We start from the raw sequence: 22,805 nt of genomic DNA on the forward strand, positions 1-22,805 counted from the left end.
GCTATAACAGAAATACCAGAAGTGGATGGCTTTAACAAAGAGAAGTTTATTCTCTCACAGTCCAGTAGGCTAAACACCCAAATTCAGGGCGACAGCTCCAAGGGAAATCTTTCTCTTTCTGTCGGCTCTGAAGGAAGGTCCTTGTGATGCATCGGTCTTCCCTTGGTCTGGGCGGATCTCAGCACAGGAACCTCAGGTCCAAAGGATGCAGTTTGCTCCCGGTGCTGCTTTCTTGGTGACATGAGGTTACCATGTCTCTCTGTTTGCTTCCCTCTTTTGTGTCTCAAAACAGATTGGCTTAAGACACTACCTAATCTTGTAGACCTCTTCAGTATAATTGCCACTAACCCATCTTATTATATCATAGTGATAGGATTTACAACATAAAGGGAAATCACATCAGAAGACAAAATAGTAGACAATCATACAAGGAATCAAGACCTAGCCAAGTTGACAGATATTTTGAGGGGAAACAATTCAATCCGTGACATTCCACCATTTGGCCCCCCAAAATTCATGTTCTTGCCACATGTAAAACATATTCACCCCATCATATTACAGCAAAAGCCTTAAATCAAATTCAAAAATTCCTCCTCACTGTGTAATCTAGAATACAAGTTATCTACTTCCAAATGTACAATGGCAGATCAGGTACAAGCTACACATTTCCATTACAAATGGGAGAAATTGAAGGGAAAGAGAGAGTAACAGGCACCAAGCAAGTCAGCAGAACACATTACATTAACCCTCAAGGCTTTGAAAATAATCCTTTGTTCTCTGAGACAATTTACACAATGGCCCTGCCCTCCAGACTCTAGGTATTGGCCACACTTCCCAGATTCTGAGTGGAGGCCCCTCAGCTCTGGGTTTCAGCTCCTCCTTCCAGGCTCACTGGGGTAGCAACTCTGCTCCCTCAGCTTTAGACACACCATTCTCCTAGTCCATCTGAGCGGCGTCTCCACCCTTAGAAATACCAGAGGTCATGGCCATGCCTTTTGAGACTGAGGCAGCTCGGCTTCTTGTGTTCCCTGTCTCTTCAGATTCTGCTTCCTGGTTTGTTGGCCTCTCAGCTCTTGGGCCTCACACCTGCATCTTTCCTGCTGGGGCAAGTGCTCCAAAGCTCTGTAGCTCCACTGGTAAGTGCCTGGAGGCACCCCTCTCTACCAGTAATCTTTGTCCAGAAGGTACTCAGCTCTCTTGCTCCGTGGAAATCATGACATATCCAAGCTGACAGATATTTTTGGAGGACATGACTCAATTCATGACAGCCGCTATGAGTTGGAACTGACCTGACAGCACCTAACAAAAACGTCTTTGAGGTCTGTCTAGCCCTTGCCTTTCCTAGCATCCTTCGTCATCCCGATTGTGATGGTTAATTTTACGTGTCAGCTTGGCTAGGCTATGGTTCCCAGTGGCTTTACCAAACACTAGTTGTTGCTCCATCATGTAATCTAATGCAATGTAATGTACTGAAATCACCTTCCATAATACACTCTAATATACTATAATCAATCAGTTGGTTGAAAGGGGAGTTCCTTCAATTGATTGGGATCTGCTTTCAGACTATAAATAGATATTTTGGCAGAGCTTTCTCCCTCTCCACTTTGCACTCTCCCTGTTGTCTGACCTACAAATTTTGGACTTTCCAGCCTCCACAATTGTGTGAGCCAGTCCCTTGAAGTATCTCTCTCTCCCTCTCTCTCTTTCTATATATCTCACTCGTTCTGTTTCTGTAGAGAACACTAAGGCAGCAGACTACTCTGATCCTTCCTCTCGGCACTCCTGTGGCAATTTCTTTCTGAACCACCCATTAGACTCTTATTAGATATTGTCCTGGATGGTAATTTCAGGTTTCATACATCTTTGTTTTTTCCTTAATCTTCTCCATCTAAGTTACCAACACTTGTACTTACAGTAAATACTTTCCAAACATTGAATGAAAAAAATAAATCCAAAGAACTAACCCTTGGTGGGGCACATATGATGTGCTGGCTGCTGTTCTAAGTGCTATGTATAACCTCATTTAATCCTTCAACAACCCTATGAGGGTGGTAGCCTTGTTATAGCCATTTTACAAATGGGGAAACTGTGGCACAAGGGGGTTAATTAACTTACTAGGAAGCAGCAGAGCCAGGATTTGAACCCACGTGGCCTGGTTCCAGAGCTCAGGTTGTAACCCACATCTTCATGAGGTAAGTGGATGTGTTATTTCACTACTCTTGGTCTTTTTGCCCTTTGATTGTGGAGTGGGTGAAGGGGCCACAGGTGACGCCCAGGGGTTGTGCATCTTGAAGGTGCCCCCAGCAAGTTGACCCTCTGAGGCTTATGGGCTGACGACATGTGATGAGTTTGCACCTTGGCCCTGCCTTTGCTAGTGTCAGCCTGTTTCTTTCTGAGCCTCCCTTTCCACAGCTGCAGAGCAGGGACACGTACTGCTCTTTCTCCAGCACACAGGGTGGGGATGGGTGGGATGTGTGTCCTTGTGGGCCTGCCCTTTGCACAGAGCTAAGTGATATCAGGAAACCCTGGTGGCGTAGCGGCTAAGTGCTACAGCTGCTAACCAAAAGGTCTGGAGTTTGAATCTACCAGGTGCTCCTTGGAAACTCTGTTGGGCAGTTCTACTCTGTTCTGTAGGGTTGCTATGAGTTGGAATTGACTCAATAGTGATGGGTTTGGTTTTTTGGTTTGAGGTGATATCAGCCCTTGGGTAGCAGCTGCAGCTTCTCTTTACTGTTTGGCTTTTCTGGGTGGCAGTTATGGATTCACGAAGAGGATCAGAAACTCTGGAGGGTGTGTGTGTTAAACTTACATAATTATAAAATAAAATAATTTTTATCCAATCTGACAATACATTTTTTAATGGATTTTTTTCTTATTGTTGAATTTTAAGAATTCTTTGTACATTTTGGATACAAGTCCTTTATCAGGTATGTATTTTGTAATTATTTCCTCCCCGTCTGTCTTTTCAGTCTCTTAGCAATATCTTTTTTTAAGCATTTTAGTGTATTTTGTTATTGTAGTTGTTAAGAATATACCAGCAAAACATATACCAATTCGACAGTTTCTACATGTACAATTCAGTCACACGGATTACATTCTTTGAGTTGTACAACCATTCTCACCCTTCTTTTCTGAGTTGTTCCTCCCCCATTAACATAAACTTACTGCCCCCTAACTCTAATCTTTCGAGTTACTGTTGTCAATTTGATCCCATATAGATTGATAGTTCTTAAAAGAGCATAATACTCAAGGCAGACATTTTTTTACTAGTTAAGCTAAACTATTATTTGGTTTAAAGAAGGCTTTGGGGGATATTTTTGGCTTAAGGTTTAAAGATTATCTCAGGGCAATAGTTTCAGGGGTTTATCCAGTCTCCATGACTTCAGAAGGTCTGGATTCCATGAGAATTTGAAATTCTATTCTGCATTTTTCCCCTTTTGATCTGGATTCTTCTGTGGAACCTTTGATCAAAATGTTCAGTAATGGTAGCCAGGCACCATCTAGTTCTTCTGGTCTCATGGCAAAGGAGGCAGTTGTTCATGGAGGCAATTAGTCACAGATTTCATTTCCGCCTCCTGTTCCTGACTCTCCTTCCTCTGTTGCTCCAGGTGAATAGAGACCAATTGTTGTTCTTGGATGGCCACTAGTAAGCTTTTAAGACCCCAGGTACTATGCAATGAACTAGGAGGTAGAATAGAAGCACTAAATGCGTTATTAGGCCAATTAACTGGGATGTCCCATAAAATTTGAATATTTTAAAAAGCAATCTCTGAAATAAAAAATGAAATAAAATAAATGAACCTAACTGTGCATCCAGTTAGTGCTTCCTGCACTTCTCTTCCTGTCCAGTGAGGCAAGGGCTGTCCCTCAGCCTGGATCCCTCTCCCCTAGAACCCTCATGGTCAGTTCTCCCCTTCCTCAGGCCTCTGACAATTAGGAAAATTTAAGTATGGACTAAGTACTAGATGATATTAAGGAAATATTATTAGTTTTATGAGGTGTGATGATAGCATTGTGGTTATGTTTCTGAAAAACCTTAATAATATTATATATATATTAAATGTGCATATGCGTGTGGTGTTTCCTGCATATGAGAATGGAGAAGCAATAAGAAAGTAGCATGAAGGTGTGGAATTAGAAGTCACCCATCCAAGCCCCAATGTATACTCACCTGGAAGCAGTGACAACTTGGGCAAGTCTTTTACTTCTCTGAGACTCAGTTTCTTCGGCCATAAAATGGGCTTAATAAAAACTCCAACCTCACTATTGTTAAGAAGGTCAAATGAGATCTTGGGTGTAGAAGTGCTTTGTAAACTGTAATGACGCTTCCAAGACTGGCTTTTTATTTTAATCTCAGAGGATGGGGGCAGTGGTCTGGATTGTTATAAACTGCTACGTGGCCCTGAGCTTTGGAATCCTGGGGAGTTTTTGGTATGATGAACATTGCTTGTTCTCTGAAGAGTAGGCTCTCTGTTTTCTGAGTGTCTTTGCCCAGCTGGCTGTGTCCTGCTCATTTCTTCATTTCTCACCATGCATTTAATGAACCAGGCCCTGGGAGGCTACTAGGACAAACCAGACTATGGTTCTGCTTGTAGAGATCTCACCTCCTAACTGGGGACAGATGATGTGGTCACCAAGCACACTGCACTGCCAAATAGAGAGGAAAGGATGGGGGGACTGAGGGCTGCAGGGGTTCAGAAACCTGGAGGAACATCTGGGCTGACCTTGGCCCGGCAGCAGCCACAGACTTGTGGGATGAGAGAGGTGCTGGGAAGCAGGAGTGGTGGGCCAAGGGGCTTAGCCCTTTGCCTGCTTCACATTCCCACACAAGTTAGACTGAGCCAGTCCCTAATGTCCTTTTGTGTTCCAGAAGGTTCTATCAAAGGGCAAGCAAAGTAACTAAGGATGTTTTGCTGATAATTTCTTGGTGCCTTATAAAGAGACTGTAAGCTTGTTGAGGCAGGGCCTGTGTCTGTTCTCTCCCTCATGCCCTGCAACAGTGTCTGCAGTGGACTGGACACAGACTCATTCTAGAGGGGCAGTGTAGGTGTACAGGTTTGTGTGTGTGTACATGTGTGCACGTTTGTGTGAGACGTGGGGCCTTAGTGTGTAGGTGTAGGCACACACGGGCAGGTGAAATACAGTTAAGATGAACTTGAAGGTAAGAAGCTGTCACTAATGTCCACCTGTGGCCTGTGGTACGGGTTCAGAGAGAAGGAGAATTGCTGCCCATGGAGTCATGACCTGCAGGTAAATGAAGTCCCAACCCCATTGTGAGGCACACGGGGCCCTTGGTAACCTGGCCTCTGCTGGTATTCATCACCTGATTCCCGCTTCTGCACTATATGTGCCTTAACTGGTTTACACTGCTTTCCTTTCTTCCTCCCCCTCTGCCTCCTTCCTTCCCTCCTATGCCTTTCTTAATAAACTTTTTATTTTGGAATAATTTCAGATTTACAAAAAAGTTGCAAAGATAGTGCAGCTTTCCCTAACATTAACAGATTACATAAAAAAAGAAAAAAAAAAAGGAAAGAAGAAACCCAAACCCATTGCTGTTGAGATATTTCTGACTCATAGTGACCCTATGGAACAAAGTAGAACTAACCTATTGGGTTTCCAAGTTGTGGCTGGTGGATTCAAACTCCTGACCTTTTGGTTAGCAGCCAAGCTCTTAACCACTGCACCACGAGGGCTCCAACGGATTACATAGCCATGGTATATTTGTCAAAATAAAGAATTTAACATTGATACGATTCTGCAGGCTTTATTTGGATTTCACCAAATTAATTTTCACTAATGTCCCTTTTTCTGTTCCAGAATCCAATCCAGGATACAACATTGCAGTTAGTATTTTGCATTCTTTTTAACTCCCTGAAATCACTGGGCTCATTCCTGCCTCTCTGCCTTTGACCCTGTCATTCCTTATGTCTACAGTAACTTTCTTGTTCTCAGCAAACCCCTATTCATCCTGCAGCAACCCCTCTTTCGAAGTCAGAGTTAATGTTGGAAACTTGGTAGAATTGGGGTTTTGGGATCTGACTCTTGGTAATATTATGTGGGGAGAATGAACAGTTCCCCCTATATGTCTTCCAGCCATGGTTACTTAAGGGAATGTGTCTACAGGTGACTTTCACAGGACAATGCAGGTGGCTGGAACTAGAACTCAGGTCTCCTGATGTCCACTTTAGTCTGTTCCTTCTGCCCTTCACACTTCACTCTTCTTCTCCAGTTTCCTCTATTGTCCAAAATGGGGTGTCTTTGGTTTAACACTTGGGTCTAGAAGAGTTGTACAGCTCAGTTTGTAGGTGGTGAGTTTCCTGTGGGTTCTTACCACCCTACGCATTTAGAACAATCACAGCGTCCTTGGCTTTGCGGACTTTCCTTAGGCTCCTGAAGGCTAGGTTTTGTTGCTGGCGTCCCTACCACTTTCTACCTGCTTCTGCCAACAGGCCAGGAAACCCCCAGAATTCCCAGTCCCTAGGTTCCCCAACTTCGTCCACCCACCTGGGGTTTTGGTGGGGCCCTTCCACCACCCCCGCTGTCCTCTCTGTCACCCTAGTCCCCACTGCTTGGTTTGCTTTCCCTCACTCGCCACCCTGTGAGGCCCTTCATGAGGCCTGTGGAAGCATTAGATTGGTCTTTTCCTTTACATTTTATTTTTAAACAAATGGTTCATTTACATAATATTAAAAAAAAGTATAAAAAGATCAAGAGTGAATACTGTCCCTCCTGGAAACTGTTATAGATTGAGAATTAGGAGTTGGATCAACCAAATGCGATGTGTGGGCCTTGACTAGATCCTGATTCAAACAGACCAACTATTAAAAAGAGTTTGGGAGACATTTAGGAAAATTTAGGTATGGACTAAGTATTAGATGATATTAAGGAAATATCATTAATTTTATTAGGTGTGAAGAGTGCATCGTGGTTACGTTTTTGAAAAACCTTTATCTTTTAGAGATACTGAAATTTTTAATGGGTAGGATGGTATAATGTCTCGGATTTGCTCTAAAATTTCCACTTCCTCCCCCAAAAGCAAGGGAGATGAATGAAACAAGAATGGCAACATGGTAGTAATTTTTTTTTTTTTTAATTTTCAAAATCAGAAAATTTAATATTGAAAACGCACAGTGCATATACAAATTTGGCCAATTGTCCTAATACTACTGCTATAGCTCTGTTTCTCAAGTCCAGGAGCCAGGTCAGGATCATGCTTTGCCTTTGGTTATCATGACTCTTTCTTTAGCCTCCTTTCTTCTGGAACAGATTATCTTTGTGTTTCTTAATCTTGATTTTTTTTTTTAATTTTTATTGAGCTTTAAGTGAACGTTTACAAATCAAGTCAGTCTGTCACATATAAGCTTATATACACCTTACTCCATACTCCCACTTACTTTCCCCCTAATGAGTCAGCCCTTCTAGTCTCTCCTTTTGTGACAATTTTGCCCGTTTCTAACCCTCTCTACCCTCCTATCTCCCCTCCAGACAGGAGATGCCAACAGAGTCTCAAGTGTCCATCTGATACAAGTAGCTCACTCTTCATTAGCATCTCTCTCCAACCCATTGTCCAGTCCCTTCCATTTTGTGATCAGTTGTCTTCGGCAATGGTTCCTGTCCTGAGCCAACAGAAGGTTTGGGGATCATGAACATGGTAGTAATTTTTGACACTAGGTGGTAAAAAAAATAAATTTTTTTTTTTTTTTATGAAATTCACTATACTATTCTCTTACTTGTGTGTGTGTTTGAACAATTTCATAATGTAAAAAAAAAAACTCCCTCTAACCTTGTCACCTCTCAGCCTAGCCCTCTCCACAATAACTGTCTTAGTCATCTAGCGCTGCCATAACAGAAATACCACAAGTGGATGGCTTTATCAAAGAGAAAGTTATTTTCTCACAGTCTAGTAGGTTACAAGTCCAAATTCAGGGCGTTGGCTCCAGGGGAAGGCTTTCTGTCCCTAACAATTCTGGAGGAAGATCCTTGTCCTCAATCTTCCCCTGGTCGAGGAGCTTCTCAGGCGCAGGGACCCCGGGTCCAAAGGACACACTCTGCTCCTGGTGCTGCTTTCTTGGTGGTATAAGGTCCCCAACTATCTGCTTGCTTCCCTTTCATCACTTGAGAGATAAAAGGTGGTGCAGGCCACACCCCGGTGAAACTCCCTTTACCTTGGATCGGGGATGTGACTTGAGTAAGTGTGGTGTTACAATACTATCCTTATCCTCTTAACATAAAATTACAACCACAAAATGGAGGACAACCACACCATACTGAGAATCATGGTCTAACCAATTTCATGCACATATTTTTGGGGGGGACATAGTTCAATCCATGACAATAGCCAATGCTAGTTTTTAATGTATCCTTCTTTATGCAAATACAAATACTAATATTTGTTATTACTCCCTCTTTTTCCTCCCCCTCCCATTTTTGGTACACTAGAAGTAGTGCTACGTACTCTGGTTTGCACCTCGCTTTTTTCTGTCATTATTATATGTGGTAGACAGAACAATGCCCCTTCCCGCCAAAGATGTCCACATCCTAATGCCCAGAGCATCTGGATATGTTACCTTACAAGGCAAAAGGGACTTTGAAGATGTGATCAAGGTTAAGATCTTGAGATGGAGAGATGATCCTGAATTATCCAAGTGGACCCAATATAATCACCTAAATTCTTAAAATTGGAGAATCTTTCCTGGGTGTGATCAGAGGAAGATGCAACAATGTTGGCTTTGAAGATGGTGGAAGGGGCCTGTCATGGATTGAATTGTGTTCCCAAAAATATGTGTTGTAAATTCTAACACCTATATCTGTGGTTATAATCCCATTTTGGAATGGGTTTCCTTTGTTATGTTAATGATACAATATTAGTGTAGGGCGTGTATTAAATCAATCTCTTTTGAGATATAAAAGAGATTAAACAAACAAGTGAGCAAACAGAGATGTGGGAAAAGAGATGGCAAGCCACATGAAGATTGCCCAAGAGCAGAAGCTCAAAAGAGACAAGGACCTTCCTCTAGGACCAACAGAGATAAAGCCTTTCCCCAGAGCCGGCACCCTGAATTCAGACTTCTAGTCTCCTAAACTGTGAAAATAAATTTCTGTTCATTAAAGCCACCCGTTTGTGGTATTTCTGTTATAGCAGCACTAGATAGCTAAGACAGGGTCACAACCCAAGGAATGTGGGTGGCCTTCATAAGCTGGAAAGGGCAAAGAAACAGATTCTTCTCTAGAGCTGCCAGAAAGAGACAAAGCCCTACCGACACCTTGATTTTAGCCCATGAGGCCTGTATCAGACTTCTGATCTACAGAAATCTAAGATAATAAATATTCTGTTGTTTACACCACTGAGTCTGTGGTAATTTGTTACAGCGGCAATAGGAAAGGACTACATTGTATTTTGGAGATACAGGATGGAGGGAGCAGAAGCTTTAGCTCCTCATGGTTATACACAGGGTCTGGAGTCTGACTGAGCTGGGCTTGAGTCCAGGCTTTGTCACATTCTAGCTGTGTGATTTTGGGCAAGTTACTTCACCTCTCTGTGCCTGTGTCCTTGTCTGTAAAAAGAGAATAATAATACCACCTATTTCTTCCGGATGCTACCAAAAACCAAATTCACTGGCTTCGAGTCGAATGTGACTGACAGCTACCCCAGAGGACAGAATAGAACTGCCCCATAGGGTTTCCAAGACTGTAAATCTTTATAGATCCAAATCACCACATCTTTCTCCTGTGGAGCCGCTGGTGGCTTTGAACCGTCGAACTTTCAGTTAGTAGCTAAATGCTTAACCACTGTGCAACCAAGGCTCCTGTAGGGTTGCTATGAGGATTAAATCATAGAATGCATATAAAACATGTAGTATGGTGCCTGGCACAGAGTAAATGCTCAAAGAATGACAGCTTTGATAATATTATTAATAATAACATTATAATTATTATAATGAGGCGTTTTCCCTGAATCCTCCGGGTCTCATCTTCCTCCCCTCTGACTCCTCATAGACCCAGGAGATGGATAAATTAGCCCTTGGTTTCTGCAGCAAACACCCCCTCTTGACTTGTGTGCTTGCTTCTCTTCGCGTGTGAGTCCCATTTCCCTAGACAGTCATCAGTGTTTGAGGGCAGGAACCGTGCTGCAGCCGTCTTCATGCTGGGTACTTAGGATTGCATAAGGAATGGGCAACTGATCTACTAGCAGGCAGTTTCCGTGAGTGGCCGACTACGACTGTTCTCTCTCAGTCTTTCTGTTGAGCCAAGGTCTGGGGTTGCCAACAAAAAGCACAACTTACACAGACAGTGGAACAATGCTTTACTCACAAAAAGAAGAGAGAGTAAGGTCAGCTTCACTTACGGTGCTGGTGGTCCCCTGTGGCCATCAGGTTCCATCCCCACCACCAGTGAGGGGCTCGTGTTCTGCACATACCCGTCACATGCTGCAGGTGAGGAACCCCTTCCCTCCGCTCTGAGAACAGATATAGGAATGGGGTTGGGCAGGTACCATCTAACACACATGTGTAGAGCAGAGAGAACGTTTACTGTGACAGGGAAGGGGTTTTCCCGACAAGGAGAGAAAACAGATAGAGGTTGTTTTTTCAGGCTCCATTATTAGGGTCCAAGGCTTCTGATTAGGCAGTTCCAGGTGGGGGCTGGAAGGCTGTGCGATACACTGCTTTCCCATTTTCCCAACATTTTCCAAAGTTGAAGTTCCTTCCTTCCCACATTAAGGGTGTGTGGAGGGCATCGTTGTCTCTGGCAGGTTTCCATGCTGCTCCCATGCAGCATAGACTCTCAGAATGGCGAGGACTTTTGGGGCCCCTTTCAATGTCCCCAGTAGCTCCCCATCCAGCTTTTGCTTGAGCTCACCAACTCCTGAGGCAAGCCCCCCTACTACTGGGTATTCGATCCCCATAGCCTATAACTCCCATCCTTGGTCTGCCCTCTAGGGCCACCTAGAGTGAGTTGGCCTTCCCCTTCCAGATAAAGCCCTTCAGCGTTTTAGAATTGTGTGGGGTGGCAGAAGAAACTTGGGTGTCAGAGACCTGGTTCCAGTCCCAGCTCTGCCATTTACTTGCTGGGTGGCCTTGGGCTTAAGTGATTCTTTTTGAGCCCCATTTTCATAATCTGTGAAAAAGGAATGATAATACCTACTTTTCTGGATCGCTGTAGGACCCCATGGAAGGTATCATGTGAGTATAGAACGTTAGTAACTGCTGCTTCCCTTCCCTCCCACTCCAGGCCACACCTTCTGGGTTCCTTAATTGCTCCTGGGGGAGGAGGCTTGTCCCACCCCTGCTCTGCCACTCTGGGAAAGCAGAGCGCAAACCCTGGCCACCACCTCCCAGCTTCTCTGGTCTCCTCTCTCTACCACGCAAACCCCACAGATGCTGATGTCTTGTTCACACAGATACACTGTCTTATTTTTAGCTCTGGCCTCCACTCACCACACTGTACCCTTCTCTGAGTGAACTTGTTCAGATCTGCAAGTTGTTCTCTCAAATCTGTAGAGCCATAGGAATGTGCTTGGTTCACAACGTTTACACGGGCTCTGCCCACATTTTGATCCCCGCACCTCCCCCTCCAGCCCCCAGTCACCCTCATTTGCTTCTGTGGCTTCCTGGACAGCTTGAACACAACTGTTTCTGCCACAGCATTCTCCAAAGCGTCTCCCCAACTCCTCCATCTCCTGTACTCACCGCCCATCCCTCCTCCCAGAAGAGGGGAACAGCCTCAGGAAAACCAAGCTGGTGGTGACAAAGGAAGATGGTAGGAGGGAGGCTTTATTTGCTTCTTGGCCTTCGAGGCTGGCTGGGGAACTGTGTTTATGCACCCCCTGCAGCCCACCATGTCCTGTCTTCCATTGGGCTGGCTGTGGCTTGATCTGCAGAGTGGCTAACCCAGAGACTACGGCACTTTCCTCTCTATTTAAATTTAAAATAAGCAAACAAACAAGAAAGACTGCTTTCGGGACCAGCACTGACACAGAAAGCCAGGTTTCCAAACTGACACACTGACAAAAAAAAAAGTTTTAATTCTCCTGGAATCCAGATATCTGGCTTTCATGGAAGTTGGAGTAACCCATCCAGGCCATCATCCCTTAGGTGTCCTTCTGAAAGCTGAAGGAACTGGTTCCTTGGAGTCACCTTCAGGTCAAAAATAGCTTAGTAAACAGCTTAGTGAAAACCATTTTGCCATAGGCATTGGGTTCTTTTGGAAAATTACTTAATGTGTAGACAGCCAGCTTCAAGAAGCAGGAACTCCAGGGTCTGACTAAAGGCTGTTTTAGGATGGATAGCATGTCCTTGGTGACTGTTTCTGTAACCTGCCCTGTGTTTTGATGTTATCTTCTGATAAATTAACATAACAATGACTTATATAGCCCAATTTCACTGTCCTGTCCCCTTTTAGGAGTGCCTTCCTGACACATTCAGGTGATGCTTCCCAATTCAAATTGTATCTAAAAAAAAAAACACCCTTGCCGTGGAGTTGATTCTGATTCATAACGACCCTATAGGACATAGTAGGACTGCCTCATAGAGTTTCCAAAGAGTGCCTGGTGGATTTGAACTGCTGATTTTTCAGTTAGCAGCCGAGCTCTTAACCACTCTGTCACCAGGGCTCCAAAAGTTGTATCTACTCACAATAAATATATTCTGTTACACTTTTTTTTTTGTTACACTAATTTTTGGTGTTTATCTAAACATTTAGTTTTTTTTTTTTTTTAACTGTAATTTGGCTGAAAGTTTACAGAGCAAATTGGTTTCTCACTAAACAGTTAATAAACAAATTGTTTTGTGACATTGGTTGCCAACCCTGTGATGTGTCAACATTCTCCCCTTCTCTACCCCAGTTTACCTGTTTCCATTCGTACAGTTTTCCTGTCCCTTCCTGCCTTCTTGTCTTTGCTTTTGGGCCAGTGTGCCCATTAGTCTCATACACATGATTGAACTACAAAGCACGTCCGTCATGTGTGTTATTGTTGACCCTACAGACCTCTCTAATCTTTGGCTGAAGGGTGAACCTCGGTAGTGACATCAGTACTGAGGGCCCGGGGGCCATACTCTCCAGGCTCTGTCAGACCAGCAAGCTCGGTCTTTTTTTTTGAAAATTTGTTTGAATTTCGATTTTGTTCTACATTTCTCTCCCCTTTTGTCTGAGACCCTTTATCGTGATCATTGCCAGAGCAGGTTGCTCCTTTCCTCCCTTCACCTCCTTTCCCTTTTCTTCTTCCTACCATCTCATCACATTCATTAGCTGGTGGTGGTAACCGGCACCATCTAGTTGTTCCGGGCTCAGTCTGGTGGAGGTTGTGGTAGTTATGGTCCATTAGTCCTTTGAACTAACCATTCCCTTGTGTCTTCGGTCTTCTTCATTCTCCTTTACTCCAGCTGGGATGGGACCAGTAGATGTATCTTAGATGGCTGCTCATAGGCTTTTAAGACCCTAGTTGCTACTCACCACAGTTGGATGTAGAACATTTGCTTTATAATCTATGTTATGCCAATTGAGCTAGAATGTCCCCTGAGACCATGGTCCCCATCCCTCTAAACATTTAGGTTTTTGACAACATGTTTCCACTGGCCTGGTGGAGTGCGTTCATCTCTCTGGAGGCCTACACGGTTCCACCAGTTTTTTCAATGAATTATGTTTATAACTCATTCTGGGGAATGTTTTAGTTTTAATCCTACACTGGAAGTTCCTTGAGGTCAGGAGCAATTTTGTCTTCATTACTCTTATTATCCCCGGTTCTTCAGAATAAAACCCCAATTCCTTACCCATTTTTATGGAGTTGATTCTGACTCATAACAACCCTATAGGACAGAGTAGAACTCTCATATAGGGTTTCCAAGGCTGTACTCTTTAAGGAAGCAGACTGCCACACCTTTCTTACGTGTAGCAGCTGGTGGGTTCGAACCACTGATCTTGTGGTTAACAGGCAAGCAATTAACCATGTGCCACCAGGGCTCCGTCCCCAGTTTCTTAGGACCTATAATACTAACTGCCACACCATGTGGTGCAGCTGGTACTCCCTCCCCAGCACATACATGCTGGACTCTGATGATTCTCGAAAATGACAGGCATACACCCCTTTGGCCTGGGCAAGTGCTGTCCCTCAGCCTGGGTCCCTCTCCCCTAGAACCCTCATGGCCAGTTCCCCCCTCCCTCAGATCTCTGCTCCAGTGTGCCCTCATCAGATATGGCTTTTCTGTCTTTACCAGTAACACAGTCCAGCCCATGCATCCTCTATCCTCTCACTCTGCTTTGTTTCCTCCATCACCCTGAACACCACCTGTGCATTTGAGGTTTTGGTCTTTTGTCTGTCTCCTTCCTCTGGACTAGAAGCCCCATGGGGGCTTTCCTTGCTGCTGTATCTCCAAGACTTAGAACAGGGCCTGGCCCATTGTGGGTATAAATACATATTTGTTGAACGAGGAAAGTGATTGCTCAGTATGTGTGGGCCGATCAGTAACTGGCAGTGGAAGCTTCTGGAGCCAGGACGGCTAGGTCGATGGATAAGTGGGCATTGTTAGGGGAGGATGGCCCACTTGGCCAACCCTCTGGGGGCCCAGTGGCTGGGTAGTGGCCAGGCAGGACACTCTGAGTGGTGCAAGGAGGGCATGTGGAGTTGGCTGGTGTGCAGGGTTCCCTAGGAGGCCTGGCCAGAAGTGGTAGGCCTTTGGCTCATCAGCTGGGGCTTTCTGTATTTCCTTCCCTGTGAAGTGAGTCAGCCAGCCTGGGGGAAATGAACCACCAGCCGGGGAAGTGACCCAGTCAGGAGTACAGGGAAGGTGATGAAGGGTCATCAAAACAAGAACTTGCTCATCCAACCCTCCTACGCTGCCCATCAGTTGCTTTCCTGCATCCGCCATCTCTGTCTGGGCCAGTGTGCACCTCTCTGTGGCTCATGAATGCTTCCTCTCCAGGCCCCCTGATTTCTGGGATTCCATAGAAGCATGATTTGTAACGTCTCTGCTTTGGCTTTCTCCCATCCGTTTGTTCTCTTGGTCGCTCCTTTCCTCCCTTCACCTCCTTTTCCTTCTCCACTTCCTGCCATCTCATCACACTCATTATTACTTGTTTGATGTTTGTGTCGCCCACTGGCCCGTCCTGGCCGGGAAGCCAGGGTCCTTTTGTGCTCATTCACTGCTGTGTTTCCATGCTTGGCACAGCAGAGGCACTCAGTACGGATTTGTAAATGAATGAGTATGTGGAGGAAGGAAAGAATGAGTCTCTCCCCACTGGCTCCACTCTCCTGGATATAACAAACAGCCATAAAATCTGATATTTCCAATACAAATTTAGGACTACAAAGTTTTTACTTAATCTCTTACATTCCAAGCATTTCGATTTTAAGCCCACTAGGGATCACAGAATTAGGATATCACTTAACTACTTGTTTTTTAGCCCACATTAAATACACAGCAGCCTCAGAATGACAATACCAGCAGTATCTCCAACAATATGATTGTCTAAAACAGTTAATTTTTTCCTAATTTCAGTTGGTCCTTAGAATAGATCTGACTAGGGGTGCACAGTCAAGTTTTGTACTTTAAAGTCACATACATAGCTCTTTTCAGAGTGATTGTGCCACCAACTGGATGCACAGTTAGGTTCACTCGATTTATTTCATTTTCAATTTTCAGAGATTGCTTTTTAAAAACTTTAAATTTTATTTTATAATTATATAAAATATCTAATGATTCCAAAGTCAAAACTACAAAACAAAATATTAAGATAGTTAAAGAATATATTCAACTCTTTCTTATTTACTCCTTCCCCTTATATGTAACCACTAAGATGATTTTATTTTATAAAATATGAAATATTCACATTCTTCTTTATCCCCCCTTTCTTAGCTAAACAGAACCATCCTGTGCATACTTTCTTCTACCTTGCTTTTTCCATTTAACGATATATCCCGGAGACACTCCACAGTGGTGATATGAAGTTAGCCCTCATTTTTTAATTCATTTGCATAGTATTCTGTTGTGTAATTTATTCAACCACTTAAGGATATTTGGCTTATTTCTTGCCTTATTATAAACAAATAATCCTGTCTTGTTTGTTTCTGTTCTTCTTTTTTAACAGAAAATCTTTGGAATAAATCCTAGATAAATTCTGGGTCAAAAGTTAAATGCATGTGTAATTTTGCTAAATATTGCCAAATTCTTGTAAGAGTTATACTATTTTGTATTTCCTCTGGCAATGTATGAGTGTTCCCATTTCCCTGTAGCCTTGCTAAAAGAGTATATTGCTAAACTTCTGGATTTTTGCCAATCTAAAATCTGTCTGTTATGAATTGAATTGTGTCCTCCAAAATGCATGCCAGCTTGGCTGGGTCATGATTCCCAGTACCGTGTGATTGCCCACCATTTTGTCATCTGATGTGATTTCCCTATGCATTGTAAATTCTACCTTTGTGATGTCAATGAGGCAGGAGTAGAGGCAGTTATGTTAATGAGTCAGGACTCAATCTACAAGATTAGGTTGTATTTTGAGTCAATCTCTTTAGAGATATAAAACAGAAAAGCCAACAAAGAGTCAGGGGGCCCCATACCACCAAGAAAGTAGAGCTGAGAGCGGAACACATCTTTTGGACCTGGGGTCCCTGTGCTGAGACGCCCCTAAACCAGGGGAAGATTGGTGACAAGGACCTTCCCCCAGAGCCAACAGAGGGAGAAAGACTGCCCCTGGAGCTGGCACCCTGAATTTGGACTTCCATCCTGCTGGACTGTGAGAGAATAAATTTCTCTTTGTTAAAGCCATTCACTTGTGGTATTTCTGTTATAACAGCACTAGATGACTAAGAGTATCTGTGTAGTTCTAATTCGCAATTTCCTACTATGAGCAAGTTTGAGCATCTTTTCATGAGGTTAAGAGCCGTTTGCATTTCTTTGTCTGTAAATTGTTAATGTTGTCCGCCTCTTTTTTCTACAGGATTGTTGGTACTATTTTCTAGTGTTAGAAGTTCGTTAATATCAGGGGCAATGACCATTCTTTGTTATATTGGTTCCAAATATTTCCCCCAATATCTCATTTGTATTTTTATTTTGCCATGCAAAATATTTCTGTTTCTTTTCCTGTAATTATATATATATATAACTTTTCCCACTCCCAGATTACACTGGAATTCACCTATGTTCCTTCTAGTACTTATAATATTTCCTTTTTTTTTTTTAGATTTAAATTCATGATGCATTTGAAATTTATCATGGTTTTTATAGTGTGAAGAATGGATCTAATTTTATATTTTTTCCATGGGGCTATCTATCTGGGTCTGATAGGTATCCTCTGAGGTTGTGATTTTGCTGCTAAGAGGATGAATTTGTTAATCAATGAGAGGAGGCTCTGAGAATCATAGGCAAAACCACTGAATCAAAATGAGGCATATTACAGTTTTAATTCATTTTTTTGTATCTTATTATGATTTCTTTCAGGCAGCCCAGATATTTTTTATTCATTTTGCTAGTAAATCAGCTGGTCAATGAACAAATATTTATTAAGCAGCTACTGTGCACAGCTGCAGTGGGCATCTGTGCATCTGCAGAGTTGGGCCATCAGCATCCATTTGCCCTTTGGTAAAACATGACCCCAAATTTCCTTTCAGAACCCACCCTTACCCACCCTTGGCCCTATGACTCTGACTCTTTGAGTTGGCTCCAACTAGCCTAAGCCATGTTCTGTCCACAAGGCAACAATGATCATCAGTTCAGGAATGGACTTGTGCTCCAACAAGCCAATGAGACTTTAACCCAGAGGTTTCTAGGAGAGGGGCAGGGGCTCTTCCCTGATGGACTTGAACCTGGAGGCATAAAAGCCACTGTCACCATATTGTTATCACAGGTGGCCTGAGAAAGCACCATCTCAGAGGGTAGATCAACGTTGAGCTGAGAAATGGAGAGAAACCAGGTCTGTGACATCAGAATCCCTAGTCAGGCTGTACCTGAAGGCAGCCCAGCCCTACCCTGGACTTTTCGGTTACAGGAGATAATTTGGTTTCTGCTTTTTTGTTATTTGTCACTGAAAGAGTCCTAAATGAAACAATAAGAAACAAAACAAAACAAAAAATCCACTGCTGTTGAGTTGATTCTGACTCACTCACAGAGACCCCATAGGACAGAATAGAACTGACCTGTAGGATTTCCAAGGCTGTACATCTTTATGGAAGCAGACTGCTACCATCTTTATCCCATGGAGCAGCTGGTGGGTTCCAACTACTGACCTTTCAGTTAGCAGCTGAGTGCTTTAACCATTGTGCCACCAAGTCTTCTTAAATGAAACAATTAAAAAAAAAAACCCAAAACCACACCTGCTTCCATCAAGTTGATTCCTACTCGTAGCAACCCTATAGGACAGAGTAGCACTGTCTCATAAGGTTTCCAAGGAGTAGGTGATGGATTCATACTGCCAGCCTTTTGGTTAGCAGCCAAGCTCTTAACCACTGTGCCACCAGGGCTCCAAATGAAACAAGAGTCCTCATTAAATATTGTCTTATATTCTTGTGTTTTTCAGAAATGGTGCCTCCAGGTGGGAAGTGTAGTGGGGTTAGGTTAGGATTCCACAGTTCTCTCCCTATCCCAGCTTCTTCCATCTCAGAATCCTCATTTGTAAAATAGTGCCAATAATACCTGAGAAAATACAACAATACTGAGAAAAAGAAAGGTAAACTCTAAAGTGCTTTGCAAGTTTTAGTTGTTATTATATGTTCCTTCAGTGCAGAGACTTGTGCGTGTGTGTTTTATATACATCACAGAGACTCGTAAATAGCCTCACAACAAGCAAATGCTCAATAAAACATGCAGTAATTTAATTTGAATCAAATTGAATGCCTTTTGTGATTATTCTGTCCATATTATAGACAAGGAAAATGGAGTCACAGAGAGATGAAGGATTTAGCCACAGGCCAGGAACAGACCCTGGAATTCTATCCCCAGACTCATGTTGAATCAGGCAGTCAATTTCCATCCTTCTGAAATGGTGGCAAGATAATGGAGGTGTCTGGCTCAAGAGCCAGCTTTGTTATTAACCTGCTGACTTTGGGCAAATCACTTCAACCCTCTGGGCCTCGGTTTCCTCCTCTTTCAAAGAGAGTCAGTCCCCGCCTGTAGGTATCAGTGGGTTCTCTGTGAGAGTACTTTGAAAAGTATATTGCACCCTAGATTCAAAGCTGCAAGGCTAACTTGCAAGACCTGTTTGGAAGGCGCTGGATGAGCAATGAAGCTGTGGTGTGCTTTACAGCTCACCAAGCATTTTCACCCAGACGGTTTCTTGATTTTCCTCAGGCTGTGAGGTATTTCAGACAGGTGCTATTTCTCCTGAGCAATGATGGATAAGGAAGCCAAGGCATGAGTTGAGTAACTTGCTTAAGCCATCCAGCTAATTAGAGACTGAGCCATACTCACACCCAAGTTTTATGACTTCCAAATCAGGGCTGTCACAGGCCCCCACTCCACTGCCAGGAAAGCAAGGTGCCTCTTAGGGATTTGCTCATAGAGGGCCAGGTTGTCCCAGGCTCAATGCTGGCCTAGCTACTTTGTCTGAGAAGGCCTTTGCTGTGGCCTGGCTGGTGGGGGCGCTGGAGGTCCAAGTTACCCAATGCTTGATTTTGGGTGGTACATCAGAGTTCCTGGTGAAGGTGGGGAAACTTCTAAATGATTTGATGAATAACTCTCGGGCGCTGAGGGAAGGCAGCGGACATTGTCTGTTTTGCTAGGCCGCGAGTAGCTCTTCCGGGCATTGTGTTCACCAGTGTATCCCGGTTATGAGCACAGAGACCAGGATGTCTTTGTAGTAATCATAACAACACCCTGTACTTCCCCTGGCATTCCAAGGAGGCTTCTGGCTGTGGTCACTTACGGGAGCTCTCCAGACATCTCCTTCCTCCTTCTCCTCCTTCTGGGCTCCATCCTCTTCAGGAGGAGACAGCCATCTAAATGGCGTGATTTGTGGGGTTGGGAGGGCCTCTGACCACAGATATCTCCCATGACAGGCAGTTCCCCTTCTAGATGTTCTTATCTTGGTCACAGAGGTCACAGCTACTATTTTCTGACTTAGGCACTGCACTCAGAGCTGTACATATTTATCATCTCCACCCTGGCTCACCACTCTCTTAGGTAAGCATGGTGCTTGGTACTTTGCAGATGGGTAAGAATGAAACAAAGCCATTATCTTAGGCTGGGTTCTCTAGAGATGCAAAACCAGTGAAGCGTATAAATGTATACACAGAAAGATTTATATCAAGGAAATGGCTCACACAGTTGTGTTGTTGTTGTTAGATGCTATTGAGTTGGTTCTGACTCATAGTGACCCTATGTACAACAGAATAAATCATTGTCTCGATCCTGCACTGTCCTCGAAATTGTTATTATGCTTGAGCCCATCATTGCAGCCACTGTGTCAATCCATCTCACTGAGGGTTGTCTTAGTCATTTAGTGCTGCTATAACAGAAATACCACAAGTGGATGGCTTTAACAAAGAGAAGTTTATTCTCTCAGAGTAAAGTAGGCTTCAGCTCCATGGGAAGGCTTTCTCTCTCTGTTGGCTCTGGAGGAAGGTCCTTGTCCTCAATCTTCCCATGGCTGAGGAGATTCTCAGGCACAGGGACCCCAGGTCCAAAGGATACGCTCTGCACCTGGTGCTGCTTTCTTGGTGGTATGGGGTCCCCAACTCTCTGCTTGCTTCCCTTTCATCTCTTGAGAGATAAAAGGTGGTGCAGGCCACACTCCAGGAAAACTCTCCTCACCTTGCATCAGGGAGGTGACCTGAGTAAGGGTGGTGTTACAATCCCACCCTAATCCTCTCAATATAAAATTACAATCACAAAATGGAGGACAATCACACAATACTGGGAATCACGGCCTAACCAAGTTGACACATATTTTTGGGGGGACACAATTCAATCCATGACAAAGGTCTTCCTTTTTTTTTGCTGACCCTCTACTGTCATGGATTGAATTGGGTCCCCACAAAATATGTGTCAACTTGGCTAGGCCATGATTTCAGTATAGTGTGATTATCCACTATTTTGTCATCTAATGTGATTTTCCTGTATGTTGTAAATCCTATCTCTATGATGTTGATGAGGCAGGGTTAGTGGCAGTTATGTTAATGAGGCAGGACTCAATTTACAAGATTAGATTGTGTTTTAAGTCAATCTCTTTTGAGATATAAAAGAGAGAAGTGAGCAGAGAGATAGGGGGACCTCCTATCACTAAGAAACAAGAGCCAGGAGAATAGTGCATCCTTTGGACCCGGGGTCCCTGTGCTGAGAAGCTCCTTGGCCAGAGGAAGATTAATGACAAGGATCTTCCCCCAGAGCTAACAGAGAGAGAAAACCTTCCCCTGGAGCTGGCAGCCTTTATTTGGACTTTTAGCTTCCTGAGCTGTGAAAGAATAAATTTCTCTTTGTTAAAAGCATTCACTTATAGTTTTTCTGTTATAGCAGCACTAGATAACTAGACATCTACCCAGCATGATGTTCTTCTCCCTCCTGATAACATGTCCAAAGTATGTGAGACGAAGTCTCACCATCCTCGCTTCTACGTAGCATTCTGGCTGTACTTCTTCCAAGACAGATTTGTTCATTCTTCTGACAGTCCATGGTATATTCAATATTCTTCATCAACACCATAATTCAAAGCACTGATTCTTCTTCAGTCTTCCTTATTCATTGTCCAGCTTTCGCATGTTGTAGAGGCTGGAAAGTCCCAAGGTCGTGGGTGTGATTGTTAAGGTTGTGTGTCAACTTGGCTGGGCCACGATTATCAGTGGTTTGGCTACCGTATGATGTTGTGATCACTTCCATGATGAGATTTGATATAATGTGATTACCTCATGGTGGGATAGTCTGTGAGTAGCCAATCAGTTGAAAGGGAGTTTCCCTGGGCTTGTGGCCTGCATTGATTATAAGCAAACATTCTGGCAAGGCTTGTGGGCTTCTGCTCACTCTGGATCCTGCACCCGGCTCCTGTTCGTCTGAACTCTGGTTCTTAGAATTTAGCTAGCAGCTTACCTGTGTCCTTGCCTGCTGATCTTGGGATTCATTGATCTTTGCAGCCCGTGAGCAAGAGCCCTGCTCTCTGAAATACTGATCTTGGGTTCACCAGCCCCGGTGGCTATGTGAATCAGAAGAAGTCTCTATCCTAACCCACAGACTTGGGACGTTCTAGCCTCTACAACCGCATGAGCCATTTCCTTGATATATATCTTTCTCTCTACATATGCATAAGCTTTACTGGTTTTGCTTCTCTAGAGAACCCAGTCTAAGACAGTGGGTCAGGCTGGAGGCTTCTTCTGACTCATGTAGCTGTAGGGGCTGGTGGCTTAGTGGTTAAAAGCTCAACTGCTAACCAAAATGTCAGCAGTTTGGATCCATCAGCCTCTCCTTAGAAACCTTATGGGGGCAGTTCTACTCTGTCCCATAGGGTCACTACGAGTCAGAATCGACTTGGCTGCAATGAGTTTGGTTTGATTTTGGTTTAGCATGCAAATGTTTTACCTGTTGATCCAGAGTCATTGACACTTCTTCCTTACAAGGTCCAATCAACATAATGTCGTCAATGTAATGGACCAGCGTGACATCTTGTGGAAGGGAAAGGTGATCAAGTTCCCTGCGGAGTAAATTATGACACAGGGCTGGAGAGTTGATATACCCTTGAAGTAGGACAGTGAAGTGTATTGCTGGCCTTGCCAGCTGAAGACAATTGCTTCTGGTGGTCCTTCAAAACAGGTATGGAGAAAGAGGCATTAACCAGATCAATAGCTGTATGCCAGTTGCCAGGAGATGTATTAATTTGCTCAAGCAATGAAACCA

Source organism: Loxodonta africana, chromosome 4 (assembly GCF_030014295.1).
Source record: "Loxodonta africana isolate mLoxAfr1 chromosome 4, mLoxAfr1.hap2, whole genome shotgun sequence".
In the NCBI taxonomy this organism is placed as follows: domain Eukaryota; kingdom Metazoa; phylum Chordata; class Mammalia; order Proboscidea; family Elephantidae; genus Loxodonta; species Loxodonta africana.